The sequence below is a fragment of the Triticum aestivum genome, chromosome 1A (assembly GCF_018294505.1).
Source record: "Triticum aestivum cultivar Chinese Spring chromosome 1A, IWGSC CS RefSeq v2.1, whole genome shotgun sequence".
Classification (NCBI taxonomy): Eukaryota; Viridiplantae; Streptophyta; class Magnoliopsida; order Poales; family Poaceae; genus Triticum; species Triticum aestivum.
Window position 1 is genome coordinate 318,412,339 of NC_057794.1, and position 19,320 is coordinate 318,431,658.

The window sequence follows — 19,320 nt, forward strand, 5'->3', positions numbered from 1 at the left end:
ATCTATCTTGATTTGGCAACATAAACTAGAATATAGACTATACAGTGATCATACTACATAGATATATGTTTGTTTCATGTTGTTATCCTGTCCACCTTACTACTAAACTGGTTTACCAAAATGAGTTTCATATACTACATTGTAAACCTGAGATGTGTTTGTTTGTTTCTCTTTTAGAACACGGATAAAATATTGGAGAAGAGTACCCTGTTATGCAATGGTAAAGGAAGTAATGCGGATAAGGTTCAACATAGTGAGACATCCCTATTGGTCTCCAAGAAAGCTGATAAAAACTATAATGAAGACAGTGAGACAACCCCAAAGTCCTGTCTTGATGTAGTGTTCGAGTTACTGGCTACCACTACTGGCACCAGCTCTTCGAACTCGTTGCCTGAATCAGTTCGGCTTCTTGAGTCTCAACTTCAAGTTGAAAGACATCGATCAGATGTTATGCAACAGGAAGCCGAAGGACTGAGGAAGTCCCTGTAAAATTTAGATGCATACTTTCTGGTGCAACAACAAGCGCTAGAGGACTTAAGCGCCAAACAAGAGAAAGTTAATAAGCTTGCTAAGCATCTTGCCAGCATTATGGGTACCCAAGATATTGTTTCTTGAGCTCTTCTGAAGTGGTTTCAGTTCTGGACTTGTTTTGCTGCGGCGTTTATATGCTGATGTGTTCCCTATATTTGCACTGGTGGCGAACTTTGATGCCCAGTGGATGTAATATGTGTAATAGCCATGATAGCCTAGTGTAAGTTGCTTGCTTATTTATTTCCTTATTGTCTTGTTTATTTGTTTGCTTGTAGTCAGTGCAGTTCTTTTTCTGCGGTTTGCTAGTGGCTGCTATAACCTATTTTTTAAAACTAGGCCACAATAACCATGGGGTAATATTTACTGTACTGACACTGGGCCTCCTACAGACCGTAGAAACAGTGGGCCTTCTAAGGGCCGTATAAACAGTGGGCCTTCTACGGGCCATAGAAACAGTGGGCCTTCTACGGGCCATAGAAACAATGGGCCTTCTACGGACCGTAGAAACAATGGGCCTTCTACGGGTCGTATCATCAATGGGCCTTATACGGGCCGTATGAACGATTGGCCAAACATGGGCCAAACAGACCGCATTCTGGCCGTAAACGGGCTAGAGTTGGAATCGTCCGTTCATGGGCCGACCATAACGGGCCATCGTTAATAGGCCGTATTTGATGACGCTATGAAAACGGCCCAACGTATTAATGGACCACAAACGGGCCGACTGTAACCACGGGCTGAATTTGGCCCACAAGCAGAAAATGACAGTAACGGGCCGTAAATAAACGAATGCTGGAAAATAGCCCAAGAATAAATGGGCTCTGAGAAGGCCGAAAGATAACATGGGCTAGAAACGGCCCAACGGAATAACGGGCCATTAATGGGTATAAAGTGATACAATGTTCTTTACGAGCCAGTTTCACCACGGGCCGTTAATGGGTGTAAAGTGATACACTGTTCATTACGGGCGAGTTTCACCACGGGCCGTTAATAGGCCAAGAGTTACATAGGGCCTCATATGGACCGAAAGACGTCATGGGCCATACATGGGCCAGAAGTGAAAACGGGCTGGAATCATATTGGATGGTCCAGATGACGCTACTGGGCCTAATTTGAATAGGGTGCAATGGGCCTTGGGTTAGCGGGCTGTAAATGGGCTATATGCGAACATGCCATTAACAGGCTTTCCATGGGCCGGCCCGCCACTTTTTACCAAGTCAAACGGGCCGGCCCGCCACCTTTTTACCAAGTCAAACGGGCCGGCCTTTTCATAGGAATGGGCCTCTGTTGGGTCGTGCCACGTGTTGATGTATCATAGGCGCCTTTTGTCCAATGAGTGGATGACATTTGTCCCAGTGATGAGCCGACACGTGTTTCCTCCAGCCAATGATGATTTTACACGTGGAAAATCCCCATTGGTCGGGGCTGTTAACAGGTTATAGGATCCAAAACCCGACCTGATAGCTTAACGGTGTTCCGTTATGGTGCATGCCACGTGTCAGTCACCCTTGACGAAAGCACTTCTGTGACGCGCGATTTATCGTCATGGAAGTGGACACTTCCGTGATGATAATTTTGGTAATGTCATGAAACACTTCTACGACAGCACAGGTATGACTATCTTGATTCTGTCATAAAATCGTCATGGATGTACATGCATGACAGAAAACGCGACCTACTGTGACAAACACGTATCATCACGGAAGTGTATTTTTTGTAGTGGTGGGTGTTACAAGTTGGTAATCAGAGCCTTCCCCGACTTAGGAGCCCCCTGCTTGATCGAATCGCTGACGTTGTTAAGTCTAGAACAAAATGTTTTGAGTCTTAGGATTATATATATCAGAGAGTAGGATTCTTTTTACTCCTCAGCCCCTTCGTCGCTCTGGTGAGGCCTCCTAAGTTTTGACTCTTCTCTTCTCAAATTTCACGAAATTTTTTAAGGATCACGTGGGTATCTAGGAATTGTTCCAATGGTTTTATGATGAGAACATTGTTCTTGGTGCCTCCTGACATTTAGGGGTTGTGGCAGTGTCCCAGGGAGTTGAGCTCTGAGGTGTTGTCGTCACAATTTTATCGTTGCAGTTCTAGAATACCTGAGTTCACCGACATCGAAAATCTCTTTTATGCAGTTGTTGGTGAGATAACCTCGACGCCACCCAGTACTGGGGCGGGAGTTCGGGAGTATTGCCATAACTCATATAATGGATGCTTTTCGAAGGTTGAGGTAAATGATTTCCGAAGGTTTCTTGGTTATGTGTTGAAGGATGGATACAGCTGGATGTAGGAATTGCTAGTTTTGGGTGAGATATTATGCTTCCCCTGTATCCCCAACACCTGATTGCATAACCAGAAAGTTTCGGGAGTTTATAAGTGGGAATTCAAGTAGCTCCTAGAATATCTTTTCAACAGACACATAATACGATATGGGATCTATCATATGTTTGTTTCCGGCTTATTCTGCAAGCCAATGCTTGTTTTGTTTTGAGTTGTGGTATTCTAGTTGCTTCGAAGTCAAATGTGGATTCCATACCTTTCCTAAGCGGTGTTCTCATATTTCTATGTGAATACTAATCCTTCATGATAATCGAGATTGTCATGTCAATCCATTTCAACCGGCGTGTTCCCCTTCTAGTGGATCCGATCATTTCAACATCCGCAAGATCACCTCTTGGTTTTTCCCAATGTTGTCCATTTCATCTGTCTCCAAGTTACCTTTGTTTTTCCGCCCACCCACCCCTTTTTCTTCAAGGACTCAGATTTCTTAATTTGTTATCCATTTTATTGATGTGAAGTCTCTTCATCTTTTTTCTTTCAAATTTCGATCTGGTGAATTATCGCTAAGATTCTAACGGAGCTTCAAGTTTAGCATTCTTTATTCTTTTTCTTTTCCAGTGGATTTAATTGAAGCTTCGGTGTTGAGCATATTCCTTTCATTTGTCCAATGTTTTCCATGCCGGTGCACCTCTTAATCATCCACTTTTTGCTATTCAATTGTTCTGGTGTGCTGAAGATATCTCAGAAGATTCATGTTTCCTTTCCCAATTCGCTTAAGTTATTTTGAGGATGTTAGCTCATTCAAGCCATTTAAATCAACCGGTGCAATCTCCCTTTATAATTAATCATTCGAAGGTGTTTCTTTTCAGTGGGCCCTAACCCACAGGTCTTTTTCCAGGATCTTACCTGACTCTTCTAATTTTCTCGGAGCTATTCTCAAATCTTCAAAAATTTGACGTAAGAATGAATTTTCATCAGTCAATTGCCTTCTCCAATATTGTTTTCAAATTCTTTTTATCCTTGGCTCAACTTTCCTCTTTTAATCCTTCCGGAGTGTCTCAACAATTTATGGTGGTGTTTCTCGTCGTCATTCTCAGGTTTTGAAGACCGAAGAAGAGTTTCTCTTCAATCTTACCCGTTCTCTCAAGACTCGTGATTCTAGCTTCATGCCATCCTCTCATAATTGTTTTCGTTTGTGAGAATTCTTTTCACCCATCCGGAGCATTTCATGAGTTGTTTCCATTTATTTCCTCCGAAGGCCATCTTTTCAAATATTATTCATTCCAGCTTTCAGCTCTCGTTATCCAAATCTTACCGGTGCATCATTCAAGTGTTCTCTAATCAGCTCATGATATCTTTGTTCTCTTGTATCTATATTCCATAAAGTATCTTCATTCGTTTTTCCAATTCTTCCCACTGAGTTGTGCCTTTGCTACGTTCATTTTCAATTCTTATGGTGGTTCGTTCAAGATTTATCTTCCGCTATTATTGTACCAATTCATTCGTTGTTTCAATCCTTCCGGTGGTTCGTCGAAGACCTTCTCAAGTTCGCGCTATATCTATCTTAATCCTTCCTACGAGAATAAGTAGTATGCCAAATCCGTTGCTTGTCATCAATTTAAATTGGTGAAGGATACACATAACATAAATCTTATTCTTGCTTCATCCTAATGATGGATTCATTCTTCTAGAGTTTGTTCATGATGAGTCAATTCTCGGTTTCAATTGTTTCATCTTTCTTTTCCGGAGTTCCAAGTTTTCTCATTTATACCATCGCAAAGCTCCATCTGATCATTGCAAGACTTCAACCTTGCTCGCTTCAAACCTTTCAATTCTTTTATGTTATCATTTCCTATCCGGAGTTTCTTCATGGAGGCTCTATATGGTGGTTCGTCAAGGATTCTTTTCATTCTTCAATTATTCTGCAAGATTTTTCTCAAAGTTAAGTTCCGCCAAGCTATACTCTAAAATAAACTTGGTGTTCAACACATGTGTTATTTTGTGGACTCCAAGCATTCTTCATCTTGCATTCCAAAGCGCAATTCTTTCTATCTTGTCTCTTGCAGTGGTGTTATGTCATTCTTGACAATTTCCTTCATGTCTCATGATTCACAAGTTGTAAGGAATGAGATAGCTAAACCCATGAATTTCTTCGAGCATGAGCTCTTCTCAACCAATCAATCTCCTCATTGGAGTTATATTGGGTTATATTTCACCTAAAGCTTTCCCTAAGGATTGTGCTATTTATGGTGCTTATAAATGACCCTAGTTCTTCATTTATTCCTCCCGGTGAAATAAGTTTCTCATCTCCTTGTTCATATCTATCCATTCTTTTGTTTCTGTTAGTGGCAAATATTTCACCTCAGTTTTGAGATGTTTTCATAAGTCCACAAGGAGTATATCATTTCATTGTTGATTTTCCAACAACTCCGTTCGATCCTTCTCCTAAAGATGTTGTTCATGCTCATTTGAGGTAGAAGATGTTGTTTTCTCCTCCATTCTTTTGATTCCATTCTTACATTTGTTCTGGAGGCATTCTGATGTTGCTCTTTTCGACCCATCATTTTGTTTTTTCAAGATCATGTTTAATTCCTTTCATTTACAGTCGGAGTTCTGTCCAAATTATATCATTTGTATTCCTCCTCTATCTTGTTTTAACCGTAGTGTTATGGCTATCATTCCCCTTCTAACCGGACTCTCATCCAAGTGCTTTCATTTTGCCAAGCTCATATTCTTTACGTTCCTTTTCCAACCGGAGTGTTGTCGTAGTTGATCCTTACATCTCGTTTCTACCAGAGTGCTTGCATGTACTTCTTGTCCATTGCAACCCTTTTCTTATGTCCTTCAACCTACAAGGTTCTAGTAATGTTCCTTGTTCCTCTTTCCTAACGGAGTGTTTTCAACTTTGTTCATCTTCGTTGTATTCCTTCTTTAAATTTGTTCAACCTTGCAAGGTTCTTTGGCTTCACTCGTTTGTACAAAGAAGCAACTTAGTTTTACCTTTTTCCCCTTCCTCTTCTATTTTCTCCGGTGCCATCCTAGATCTCGGGTCGAGATCCTCTCGTAGTGGTGGAGTGTTCTAACGCTCCAAGACCGATGCACCAGGTGTCTTCCAGTTATTCTCTGTTGTTGCCTTGTATTTCTCTTGCGTGTTGCATCCTGCCATGTCATCATCCGCATTGCATCATCATGTTTTCGAAACTTGCATCCGTCCCGGTCTCCTTGTTCTCTCTGTTGTCCGTTCTGAGCCCAGACACACTTGCACGCGCCCGCGGCACGTCCGAAATAGTATTTTATAAGTGGGTGGGAAATGTTCTCGGAATGGGATGCAAGTTGGCATGCGGTGTTGTTATGTTGTCAGTAGGCCGCCTGCCAAGTTTCATCGCATTCGGAGTCCTTTTGACGCCCCAACGGATAACTATAGCGGCAGTATAGCCGGTCTAACGTCGGACATTTTCGGTCTCCGGAAACAGACGTCGGGCCTCTCTCGGTCTTATCTCCTCTCAGCACGAGGCCTAATGCACATCCCACAAGCTCCAACCTACCCCTCCTCACGTCTGGAGCCGTCGGATCGCGATCGGAGGCTCCGGAAACCCCCCTAAACCCCCTAACCCTAGAACCTGCCCTATATAAACCACCTCCCCTTCCATTTTTTGGGCAGCTACCTACCCCTCTCCTAAAATTCCACGCCCCTAATCATCAGCCGCCGCCTCCACCTCATTTTCCGTAGCCACGCTCTCCCCCACCACCACTTGGCGCCTCCTCCTCCACCACTAGCCGCCGTGGCCCGTGAAGCCCATCCGGGGCCCGCCCAGGCCCGGATCTCTCCACTGTCGCATGTACGGCGCTCCCGAGATCCTCGCGCTCGATCTGGAGCATCCCCGCATCGGCCGAGCCTCCTCCTCCTACCTCGTCGTCGGTGAGCGCCGTCATCGGACAAGCCGGCCAGGCCAGTATCCCGCCGCCCTGCTCCTTCCCTGACCGTCTCCCTCTCCTCCTCCCTCTAACCTCTCTCTCTCCCGCCATGTTCAGGGTCCCCCATGGCCGCCAAATCTAGGTGCCCCACCGTCGTCCTGCCCGTTTCCGGCCTCCCCTACCGCTGCCTCACCCGGATCAGGTGGATCCGGTGAGCTCTTCGCCGCGCCGTCCACATCGAGTTCTTGGTTGTTCCTTGCTTCAGGAACGAGTAGTCGAGCGCCCCGCTCGCGTTGACCACTTCCACTCAACATTCATGTGCCATGTAACGCCCCGTGACCGATGTGCCACGTGTCCTCCAGTTATTCGCTGTTGTTGCCTTGTCATTGTTTGCGTGTCATGCATTGCATATCATGTCATCATGCGCATTTCATTTGCATATGTGTTCGTCTCATGCATCCGAGCATTTTCCTCGTTGCCCGTTTTCCATTCCGGTGCTCCGTTCTCCTTCGGTGGTCATTTCTACCTTCTTCTCGTGTGTGGGGATTAAACATTTCCGGATTGGACCGAGACTTGCCAAGCGGCCTTGGTTTACTACCAACAGACCGCCTGTCAAGTTTTGTACCATTTGGACTTCGTTTGATACTCCAACGGTCAACCGAGGGACCGAGAAGGCCTCGTGTGTGTTGCAGCCCAATACCCTTTCAATGTGGCCCAAAACCCACCTAAACCCTCTCCATCCTCTCGGTCGTTCGATCACGATCGCGTGGCCGAAAACCGCACCTCATTTGGACTCTCCTAGCTCCCTCTACCTATAAATATGTGCAACCCTCCGAAATTCGGGGTGCAAACCCTAGCTTCTCCTACCTCGCGCCACCGAACAAAAATTCCACGCGCCCGGACATGTCCAGCCGCCGCCCCAGCCAATCCAGCGGTGCCATGTCATCCCGCCGGACCTCCTCTCTCCTCCCTGCCGCCAAAGCCCGTCGGCCCAGATCCGGCCCGCGCGGGGCCGAACCGGGCCAGATCCCGCGCCGCCGCCTGCCCGTACGCCGCCTCCCCGCACCGCGCCTCCGCCGCCATCGCCAAGCTCCGCCGCGGTGTGCTCGCCAGCGCCGCCCGCAGAAACCTCGCCGCCCCTTCGTGCTCGCCGCAGTCGGGAGCGGCTCGTCGGCCGCCTTCCGCACCCCTGCCGCGCCCTCCGTCACCAATCCGCCCCGCGGCGCCCGCCTCTGGCCGGTGCTCGCCGGAGCCCGTCACCGGTCATCGCCGGAATGGCCGCCCCTCGCCGGAGTTCCGAGTGGGATCAGATCCACCCACTCGTCCATCCAAACGCAACGTCCTCCGTCCTGGATCCGCGCCGTCCCGCACCACCTCATCCCACGTTGACTTTTTCCGCAGGGTAAAATTCCACAAAGTCCCCGAATTTCCCAGATCCATATGCCCATGTCCTTCATACTGTAACTTTGCATCCGTAGCTCCGATTTGGGCATATAGCATATCAAAATGTTCATCTCAGACAGTACATCATTTCGTTCCGTTGCATCATTTTCATTTGAGTTCATCTTCATGCCCGAAATGCTGTTAGAAGAGGGCTACTTGAGATAATTGTCAGATCTGCTACTCCATTTAGCTTTTTGTCTTTTTGCCATGATTATTGTGTGCATGATATGCCCCTGAACTCTACATATGTTTTGTTAAGGGTTTTGTCATCTTTCCAGAGGTGCAATCCATGTATTTTTGTGATGTGTGTGGTGACTAGCACAAGCTTGCAAAGTGGTGCACTTGGTAATTCTGATTTCAGGGACTTAGCATTTCCACTAAGTCCTTGAGCTGTTTATTTCATATGGCCATATGTTCATATTTTGCCTCTTTTGAGTATGATCAGTAAGGATGTTTTGTCAATCTTGTAGTGCTCTATCCATCCATGTTTTTGTTTGCAATTATGGAGCACCCTAGCTTGAGTCAATCGAGCTCTACTTTTGCTACTTTGTGAATCTGGGCAGATTGTCAACTTGTTTGCAATTTTGCCGATGATGTTGTAGTTGATCCGTGCATGCTATGCTATTGTTCTTGCCATTTATAGCTTGCATTTTGTGCCTTCTTGATGGATGTATGCTTATCTTGTCATGACTTGCACCGTAGTGAGTGCATCGAGCTCGTAAACATGCCTACTTGAGTTATGTTTCAGCATGTGCCAGTTTTCACTAAGTCTGAAAACTGATTATGTTTTTGCTATGTTCACATGCTTGCAATTGTATTTTCTGATCCCTTTTGGCTCAAGGTCACTAAGGGACTTTTGTTACGCTCTTTGAAAACAGATTATGTTTTTGCTATGTTCACATGCTTGCAATTGTATTTTCTGATCCCTTTTGGCTCAAGGTCACTAAGGGACTTTTGTTAAGCTCTTTGAGTAGCTCCATGCCATGCTTTACTTTGCCATGTTCGGGTCCTGTAGCATGTAGTTTTCATGCTCCGAAGAGTGCTATCTGGTCTGAAATTCCAGACAAGTGTTAATTTCACTAAGTCTGAAATCTGTTTGCCATATGCATTTTTGCCATGCTTGTTTGAACCTGTTAATGGATGAATTTGCCGTAGCTCAGTGCTAGACTTTTGTTAAGCATCTTGAATGCATCCCTGCTATGTATTTTGTTGCCATGTTTGGGTGTTGTAGCATGTTCATCTCATTGCATTTAGATGGCTACTTGCTGTAAATCGCAGACCGAAATCATATTTGAATTGCTTGCCTTTTCCAAACCGTAACTCCGATTCTGGCGTTCTTTATATCGTTTTGAAGCAATTTCATCTCATCTTTCCAGTGGCACACTTGGTTTTCCAGGTTGAGGCAGGGTTCATGCATTCCTTGTCCAATGATGCATATGCATCGCATACCGCATCCCGCATATCATGTCATGTTCATGTGTTGGTTTGTTTACTATGTTGTGTGCTTCTTTCCGGTGTTTGCTTCTTCGGGTTGGTTCCGGTAACGTCGCGTTGTGAGGACCCGTTCGTCTACGTTCCGTTTGTCTTCTTCATGGACTCGTTCTTCTTCCTTGCGGGATCTCAGGCAAGATGATCATACCCTCGAAATCACTACTATCTTTGCTTTGCTAGATGCTCGCTCTTTTGCTATGCCTATGCTGCGATACCTACCACTTCCTTATCATGCCTCCCATATTGTTGAACCAAGCCTCTAACCCACCTTGTCCTAGTAAACCGTTGATTGGCTATGTTACCGCTTTGCTCAGCCCCTCTTATAGCGTTGTTAGTTGCAGGTGAAGATTGAAGTTTGTTCCTTGTTGGAACATGGAGATGTTGTTCCTTGTTGGAACATGTTTACTTGTTGCGATATCACTATATATCTTATTTAATTAATGCATCTATATACTTGGTAAAGGGTGGAAGGCTCAGCCTTATGCCTGGTGTTTTGTTCCACTCTTGCCGCCCTAGTTCCCGTCATATCGGTGTTATGTTCCCGGATTTTGCGTTCCTTACGCGGTTGGGCTATAATGGGAACCCCTTGACAGTTCGCCTTAAGTAAAGCTCTTCCAGCAATGCCCAACTTTGGTTTTACCATTCGCCACCTAGCCTTTTTTTCCTTGGGTTTCACGGACTCAAGAGTCATCATTATTTTAACCCCCCCCCCCTCCACGGGCCAGTGCTCCTCTGAGTATTGGTCCAACCTGTCAGCTGCCGGTGACCACCAGGGGCAACTCTGGGCTGGCCTACCCGTACCTAAGACAATCTGAGTGTGCCCTGAGAAAGAGATATGTGGAGCTCCTATCGGGATTTGTCGGCACATTCGGGCGGTGTTGCTGGTTTAGTTTTACCCTGTCGAAATTTCTTGTTGTACCGGGATACCGAGTCTAATCGGAATGTCTCGGGAGGAGGTCTATTCCTTCGTTGACCGTGAGAGCTTGTGATGGGCTAAGTTGGGACACCCCTGCAGGGATTTGAACTTTCGAAAGCCGTGCCCGCGGTTATGGGCAGATGGGAATTTGTTAATGTCCGGTTGTAGAAAACTTAAAGTTGACCTTAATTAAAATACATCAACCGCGTGTGTAACCATGATGGTCTCTTTCCGGCGGAGTCCGGGAAGTGAACACGGTTGTTGGAGTTATGCTTGACGTAGGTTGCTATAGGATCACTTCTTGATCATACTTTTATCGACTGTGCTTTGCCCTCTCTTCTCGCTCTCATTTGCGTATGTTAGCCACCATATATGCTAGTCGCTTGCTGCAGCTCCACCTCATACCTTTACCTTACCCATAAGCTTAAATAGTCTTGATCGTGAGGGTGCGAGATTGCTGAGTCCCCGTGGCTCACAGATATTTCCAAAACTAGCTTGCAGGTGCCGATGAGTCTATGCAGATGACGCAACCAAGCTCTAGGAGGAGCTCGATGAAGATCTTGTCCTTTGTGTTGTTTCATTCTAGTTGATCAGTAGTGGAGCCCAGTTGGGGTCGATCGGGGACCTTTGTCGCATTTGGGGTTCTTCTTTTATTTTGGTTCCGGAGTCGGACCTTGATTGTTTTTGGTTGATGTAATGCTTTACTCATGTAATTGTGTGAAGTGGTGATTGTAAGTCAACTATGTATCTCTTTTCCCTTATTGTATTACATGGGTTGTTTGCGAAGATTACCTCACTTGCGACATTGCTTTCAATGAGGTTATGCCTCTAAGTCGTGCTTCGACACGTGGGAGATATAGCCGCATCGAGGGCGTGACATGCCACCTCCCGTTCGCCCGTGACCGCTGCCCTGCTCGTCTCGATCCAGAGAGACCGAGCCGGCCTCCTTTACCCGCGTGGGCCCCATCCAGCGCTGAGGCCCAGCAGCGCCCCGGCCTGCTTCCCCTCCAACTCATGGGCCAAGCCCATGGTGAGCCACCACTGCGCCTCCCCCTTATACTATTGGGCTAGTCAGAATCGGCCCATAAGTTTTTTTTCCTGCTGCTGTGATTTTCACAATTTTCCAGAGTTTACGGTTTTACAGAAACACCCTTGCACATCTTTCATATCATAACTCACCAACCGTGCATCGGATCTAAATAAATTATATATGCAACTTGCTTTGAATTTTGTGTGGATTAATAATTTGCAACTTCCATCTATGTTTAAAATGTTTAAAATGATGTTTGCTTATATTTTGCTTAATTGCCATGTTAAAATGCTTTATTTCATAACTAAATAACCGTTGCTCGGATTTAAATAAACTTTATATGTAAATGGGGTAGAAAAATGCCTAGTTTAACATGGTGCACTCATCTTTCATGTTTAATAACTCTAAAATATGGTTTAGGGCAGAACAGTACCAAACCTAAAAATATGCACATGAGGATTTTCCGGAATTGTTGTTTGTTATTTCCGGCCTCATTTAAACTTGACTAGGTGGTTAGTTTAATTATTTTCACATCTTTCCATGCTAACCAACATATAATTTTGTTGAGTACTTAAATGGGAGAGAACTAAATAATTGTTGTGGTGTTTCGTCAATATGCAAGCTCCACTTAACTTGTAGTTTTGCTTGTGCACTTTTCCATGCCATGCCTCTTTAAACCGGACATGCATCATACTTCATTGTGCATCATGCCATGATTATGTGATGGTTGTTTACCATGTTGTTTGCTTCTTTCCGGTGTTGCTTCTTCGGGTTAGTTCCGATAATGTCGCGTTTATGAGGATCCGTTCGACTACGTCCGTTTGTCTTCTTCATGGACTTGTTCTTCTTCCTTGCGGGATCTCAGGCAAGATGACCATACCCTCGAAATCACTTCTATCTTTGCTTGCTAGTTGCTCTCTCTATTGCTATGTCGCGCTACCTACCACTTGCTATATCATGCCTCCCATATTGCCATGTCAAGCCTCTAACCCACTTTCCTAGCAAACCGTTGTTTGGCTATGTTACCGCTTTTGCACATCCCCTCTTATAGCGTTGCTAGTTGGAGGTGAAGATGAAGTTTGTTCCATGTTGGAGCATGGATATTGTTGGGATATCATTATTATATCTTATTTACTTTAATGCACATATATACTTGGTAAAGGGTGGAAGGCTCGGCCTTATGCCTGGTGTTTTGTTCCACTCTTGCCGCCCTAGTTTCTGTCATACCGATATTATGTTCCTTGATTTTGTGTTCCTTACACGGTTGGGTGTTATGGGGACCCCTTGACAGTTCGCTTTGAATAAAACTCCTCCAGCAAGGCCCAACCTTGGTTTTACCATTTGCCTCACCACCACCTACTTTTCCCTTGGGAGTCGCGCTCCTGAGGGTCATCTTTATTTTAACCCCCCCCCCCCGCCTAGTGCTTCTCTAAGTGTTGGTCCAACCTGAGCAATGTTCGGCGCCTCCTGGGCAACCAGGGTCTATGCCAACCCGACATCTGGCTCATCCGGTGTTCCCTGAGAACGAGATATGTGCAGCTCCTATCGGGATTTGTCGGCACATCCGGGAGGCTTTGCTGGTATTGTTTTACCATTGTCGAAATGTCTTGTAACTGGGATTCTGAGTCTGATTGGGTCTTCCTGGGAGAAGGAATATCCTACATTGACCGTGAGAGCTTGTGATGAGCTAAGTTGGGACACCCCTGCAGGGTTTGAACTTTTGAAAGTCGTGCCTGCGGTTATGGGCAGATGGGAATTTGTTATATCCGATTGTAGAGAACTTGACACTTAACTTAATTAAAATGCATCAACCGTGTGTGTAGCCGTGATGGTCTCTTCTCGGCGGAGTCCGGGAAGTGAACACGGTTCTTATGTTATGCTTGTGCGTAAATAGTTTCAGGATCACTTCTTGATCACTTCTAGCTTCTCGACCGTTGCGTTGCTTCTCTTCTCACTCTTATTTGCGTATGTTAGCCACCATATATGGTAGTGCTTGCTGCAGCTCCACCTCACTACCCTTTCCTACCCATAAGCTTAAATAGTCTTGATCTGGTGGGTGTGAGACTGCTGAGTCCTCGTGGCTCACAGATACTTCCAAACAGTTGCAGGTGCCGATGATACCAGTGCAGGTGATGCAACCCGAGCTCAAGTGGGAGCTCGATGAAGATCTTGATTGTTGTTCTGTTTCGTTTCCTATTGATCAGTAGTGGAGCCCAGTTGGGACGATCGGGGATCTAGCATTTGGGGTTGTCTTCTTTTACTTTGGTTCCGTAGTCGGACCTTGATTGTATTCTAGATGATGTATGTATAACTTGTATTTGTGTGAAGTGGCGATTGTAAGCCAACTCTTTATCCCATTCTTATTCAGTACATGGGATTGTGTGAAGATTACCCCTCTTGCGACAAACCTACCATGCGGCTATGCCTCTAAGTCGTGCCCCAACACGTGGGAGATATAGCCGCATTGTGGGTGTTACAGGCTTGCTGGACGGTGATGGGTTGGATGAGATTTATCATGTAATCGAGTTAGTTTTGTTAGGGTTTGATCCCTAGTATCCACTATGTTCTGAGATTGATGTTGTTATGACTTTGCTATGCTTAATGCTTATCACTAGAGCCCAAGTGCCATGATTTCAGATCTGAACCTATTATGTTTTCATGAATATATGTGAGTTCTTGATCCTATCTTGCAAGTCTATAGTCACCTATTATGTGTTATGATCCATTAAACCCGAAGTGGAAATAATTGGGATACTTACCGGTGATGACCGTAGTTTGAGGAGTTCATGTATTCACTAAGTGTTAATGCTTTGGTCCGGTACTCTATTAAAAGGAGGCCTTAATATCCCTTAGTTTTCAATAGGACCCTGCTGCCACGGGAGGGTAGGACAAAACATGTCATGCAAGTTCTTTTCCATAAGCACGTATGACTATATTCGGAATACATGCCTACATTACATTGATGAACTGGAGCTAGTTATGTGTTACCATATGTTATAACTATTGCATGAGGAATCGCATCCGACATAATTATCCATCACTGATCCATTGCCTATGAGCTTTTCACATATTGTTCTTCGCTTATTTACTTTTCTGTTGCTACTGTTACAATCACTATAAAACCAATAATGTTACTTTTTCTACCATTACTACTACTATCATATTACTTTACTACTAAATACTTTGCTGCTAATGCTTGAGAATATTCTTTGGCTCCCCTTGTGTAGAATCAATAAATTTTGGTTAAATACTCTACCCTCGAAAACTGTTGCGATCCCCTATACTTGTGAGTTATCACTCCATAGTTTCCCGCACTTATATTATGTCTATTCTGCTTTGTCTTGAACAAATATTATTAGAATTGTGTCTCTATCTTGATTTGGCAACAAAAACTATAATGATATAGACCATAAAGTGACTGTGGTACATAGATATATGTTTGTTTCATGATGTTATCCTGTCCACTTTACTACTGAACTGATTTACCAAAATGAGTTTCATATACAACATGGTAAACCTGTCATGTGTCTGCTTGTTTCTCTTTTAGAATACGGACAAAATATTGGAGAACAGTACCCCGTTATGCAGATAAGGTTCAAGATAGTGAGACATCCATGTTGGTCTCCAAGATAGCTAATAAAAACTATCTTCACGACAGTGAGAGAACCCAAAAGTCCTGTCTTCATATAGTGTTCGAGTTACTTGCCACAACTGCTGGCACAAGCTCTTCTAACTAGCTGCCTGAATCAGTTCGTCTTCTTGAGTCTCAATTTCAAGTTGAAAGACATCGATCAGATGTGCTGCGACAGGAAGCTGAAGGACCGAGGAAGCCCCGCAGAATTCAGATGCATACTTTCTACTGCAACAGCAAGTGCTGGAGGATTTAAGCGCCAAACAAGAGAAAGTTAATGAGCTTACTAAGCATCTTGCCAACATTATGGGTACCCAGGATATTGTTTCTTGAGATCTTCTGAAGTGGTTTCAGTTCTGGACTTGTGTTGTTGTGGCGTTTATTTGCACTGGTCGCAACTTTCACAACCAGTGTATATGATATGCTACTTTGTTCCCTATATTTGCACTGGTGGCGAACTTTGATGCCCAGTGGATGCAATATGTGTAATACCCGTGATAGCCTAGTGTAAGTTGCTTGCTTATTTACTTCCTTGTTGTCTTGTTTATTTGTTTGCTTGTAGTAAGTGCAGTTCTTTTTCCGCGGTTTGGCCGCAATAACCTATTTTTTAAAACTAGGCCACAATAACCATGGGCTACATATTTACTGTAGTTACCATGGCCTCCTACGAGCCGTAGAAACAATTGGCCTTGTAAGGGACGTATAAACAATGGGCCTTCTATGGGACGTAGCATCAATGGGCCTTATACAGGCCGTATGATCGATCAGCCAAACATGGGCCAATAACAGACCGCATTATGGGTCGTAAATGGGCCAGATTTGGAATCATCCGTTCATGGGCCGACAATAACGGGCCGTCGTTAATCGGTCGTATTTGCTGACGCTATGAAAATGGCCCAACGGATTAACGGGCCGCAAATGGGCCGATTGTAACCATGGGCTGAATTTGGCCCACAAGCAGAAAAGGCCAGTAACGGGTCATAAGTAACCGAATGCTGGAAATAAGCCCAAGAATAAATGGGACCTAAGAAGGCCGAAAGATAACACGGGTTGGAAATGGGCCAATGGAATAATGGGCCATTAGTGGGTATGAAGCGATACATTGTTCATTGCCGGCCAGATTCACTACGGGCCGTTAATGGGCCAAGAGTTACAAATGGCCTTGTATGGGCCGAAAGACATCATGGGCCATACATGGGTCAGAAGTTACAATAGGCTGGAATCATATTGGACGGCCCAGATGAAGCTACTGGGCTTAATTCCGATAGGCCGTAACGGGCCGTGAGTTAGCGGGTCGTAAATGGGCTATATAGGAACAGGCTTTCCGTGGGCCAGCCCATTACCTTATGACCAAGTCAAACAGGCCAGCCTTTTCACCGGAATGGGCCTCTGTTGGGCCGTGCCACGTGTCGACCTATCATAGGCGCCTCCTGTCCAATGAATGGATGACATCTGTCCCAACGGTGAGCCAACACGTGTTTCCTCCGGCCAATGACAAATTTACATGTGGAAAATCCTCATTGGTCCAGGCTGTTAACGGGTTATCGGATCCAAAATCGGACACGATAGCTTAACGGCGACCCGTTACAGTGGATGCCATGTGTCGGTCACCCTTGACGAAAACACTTCCATGACGCACGATTTATCGTCATGGAAGTGGACACTTCCATGATGATAATTTTGGTAATGTCATGGAACACTTCTATGACAGCACAGGTATGACTATCTTGATTCTGCCATAAATTTGTCATGGATGTACATGCATGACAGAAAACGTGACCTACTGTGACAAACACGTATCATCACAGAAGTGTTTTTTCGTAGTGTTTGGCATTGAACTTGCGTTCAAAACCAATACCTTGATTCTTCCAGTGCCTTCCTTGCTTGCATACAATTTCCTCAAATTGCTTACTTCCGACAAGGCTCTTGTAAACACCTTTCTCTATAATTCCCTTCAATAAGCCATTTTCTTGATCAAGTGTAACTTGGCTAAGAGAATCTAGTTGAATCAATAAAACTACTAGAAGCAACACCATTGTATTTAGCATGATTATTGTTACTACTAGAGGAAGAATCTTTCTTGCTCTTGTTGCTAGATTTTACTTGTGGCATATAAGTAGACAAGAGTAAACGCTTGGCGATGTAAGATTAATTTTTCTTATGAAGATCATCATTGATTGCTTTTAAGAACCCATGCTCTTGCTCTAGATTGAGCTTTTCAAAGCATAGCTTCTCATGAGTCTTTAAAAGCTCTCGATGATCCTCTAAGGTAGTTTCATGAGCTAACTTAAGAGTGTTCAGTTATTTAGTTAGACGCTCAATCTCCTTCTTATCATCGTCATTCTTTGTCTTGATTAGAATGATTAATAGCAATTTTATCATAGTTTTCATCACTAGAGTTGTCAACAAGTAAATCATCATCACCTAGCAAATCATCTTCATCACTATTGAAATCAACATACTCGGGGTGTGATACCTTGGGGCCTTTAGCCATGAAGTATCTTCAACCCCTTCATTGGGTGAATCAAATATGTCGTAGGAGTTGGATGACATAAGTGCAAGACCGGCAACACCTCCATATTGAGTATATTCAGAGTCGGAGTGATAGCTTCTCTCGGAGTAGTTGTCGGAGTCGGAACCGGATACCCATTCACCAACATGAGCTTGATGTCTTTGTCTTGTGTAGCTCTTTGATGGCTTGTCCTTCCTTTCCGAATCCTTGCTTCTGTGAGAGGGTATTCGTTCATAATGATCATCTCTACTCCTCCTTTCTCTTGGTGGTGATTCTTCTCTTTTGCTTCTCCTTTTAGGTGAGTCTTCTCTTCTTTTGTAGGGAGACATACACTCACTAGAGTAGTGTCTGGGTCTTCCACAATTGTAGCAATTGCGATCACGACTAGAAGATCTTTTGCCATTGTAGGACCTTGACTTGGAACTTCTTTCTTTGCTTCTACTCTTGTAGAACTTGTTGAAGTTCTTCACCATTAGGCTCAATTCCTCATTGAAGATTTATTTTTCACTTGATGTTGTAGGAGCATCACATGAAGCTTTGTAAGCACCACTAGACTTGTTGTGAAGCTCTTCTTTATCCTTGACTGACATCTCAGGAGTGCCAATTCTACCAATGAATTCTATTGGCTTGATATCTTTGTAATTGGGCATCATTTGGATCAAAGTGCACACGGTATAATATTTTCCATCCAAGGCTCTTAGGATCTTCTTGATGATGAATCTATCGGTCATCTCTTCACTTCCTAAGCCGAGAATCTCATTTGTGATAAGAGCAAGCCTAGAGTACATTTCAATGACACCTTCACCATCCTTCATTTTGAACTTGTCAAGTTGACTTTGAAGCACATCTAATTTGGATTCCTTGATGGACTCGGTACCTTCGTGCATATCAATCAAAGTATCCCAAATTTCCTTTGCATCCTCAAGACGGCAGATTTTGTTGAATTCTTTGAGGCACAATCCATTGAAGAGGATATCGCAAGCTTCAGCATTGTATTACACCATCTTCAATTCTTCCATGGTTGCTTCATGATTCGGTTCTCTTCCATCGAAGAATTCACCTTGCAAGCCAATACACACAATAGCCCAAACGGCTGGGTTATGTCCAAGAATATGCATTTTCATCTTATGCTTCCAACTAGAAAAATTAGTACCATCAAAGTAAGGACATCTATAGTAAGGTTGTGAAACCAAGGCCATGATCACCAAAGCTAGGGAAATCAAGGCAAATGGAGACCAAATCTCTAATACCACTTGTAGGATCGAAAGTAGGTCTAGAGGGGGTGATAAGACTGCTTGACTAAACAAAAATATAGCCTTTTCCCAATTTTAAGTCTTGGCAAATTTCAGCAAATTGGCTCAAGTCAACCAATCAACCTACACATGCAATTCTAAGAATATAGCAGCGGAATGTAAAACATTGTATATGAAGGTAAAGGAAGGGGTTTGGAAAGGCAAACGCAATGTCGACACGGAGATTTTTGGCGTGGTTCCGATAGGTGGTGCTATCGTACATCCACGTTGATGGAGACTTCAACCCACGAAGGGTAACGGTTGCGCGAGTCCACAGAGGGCTCC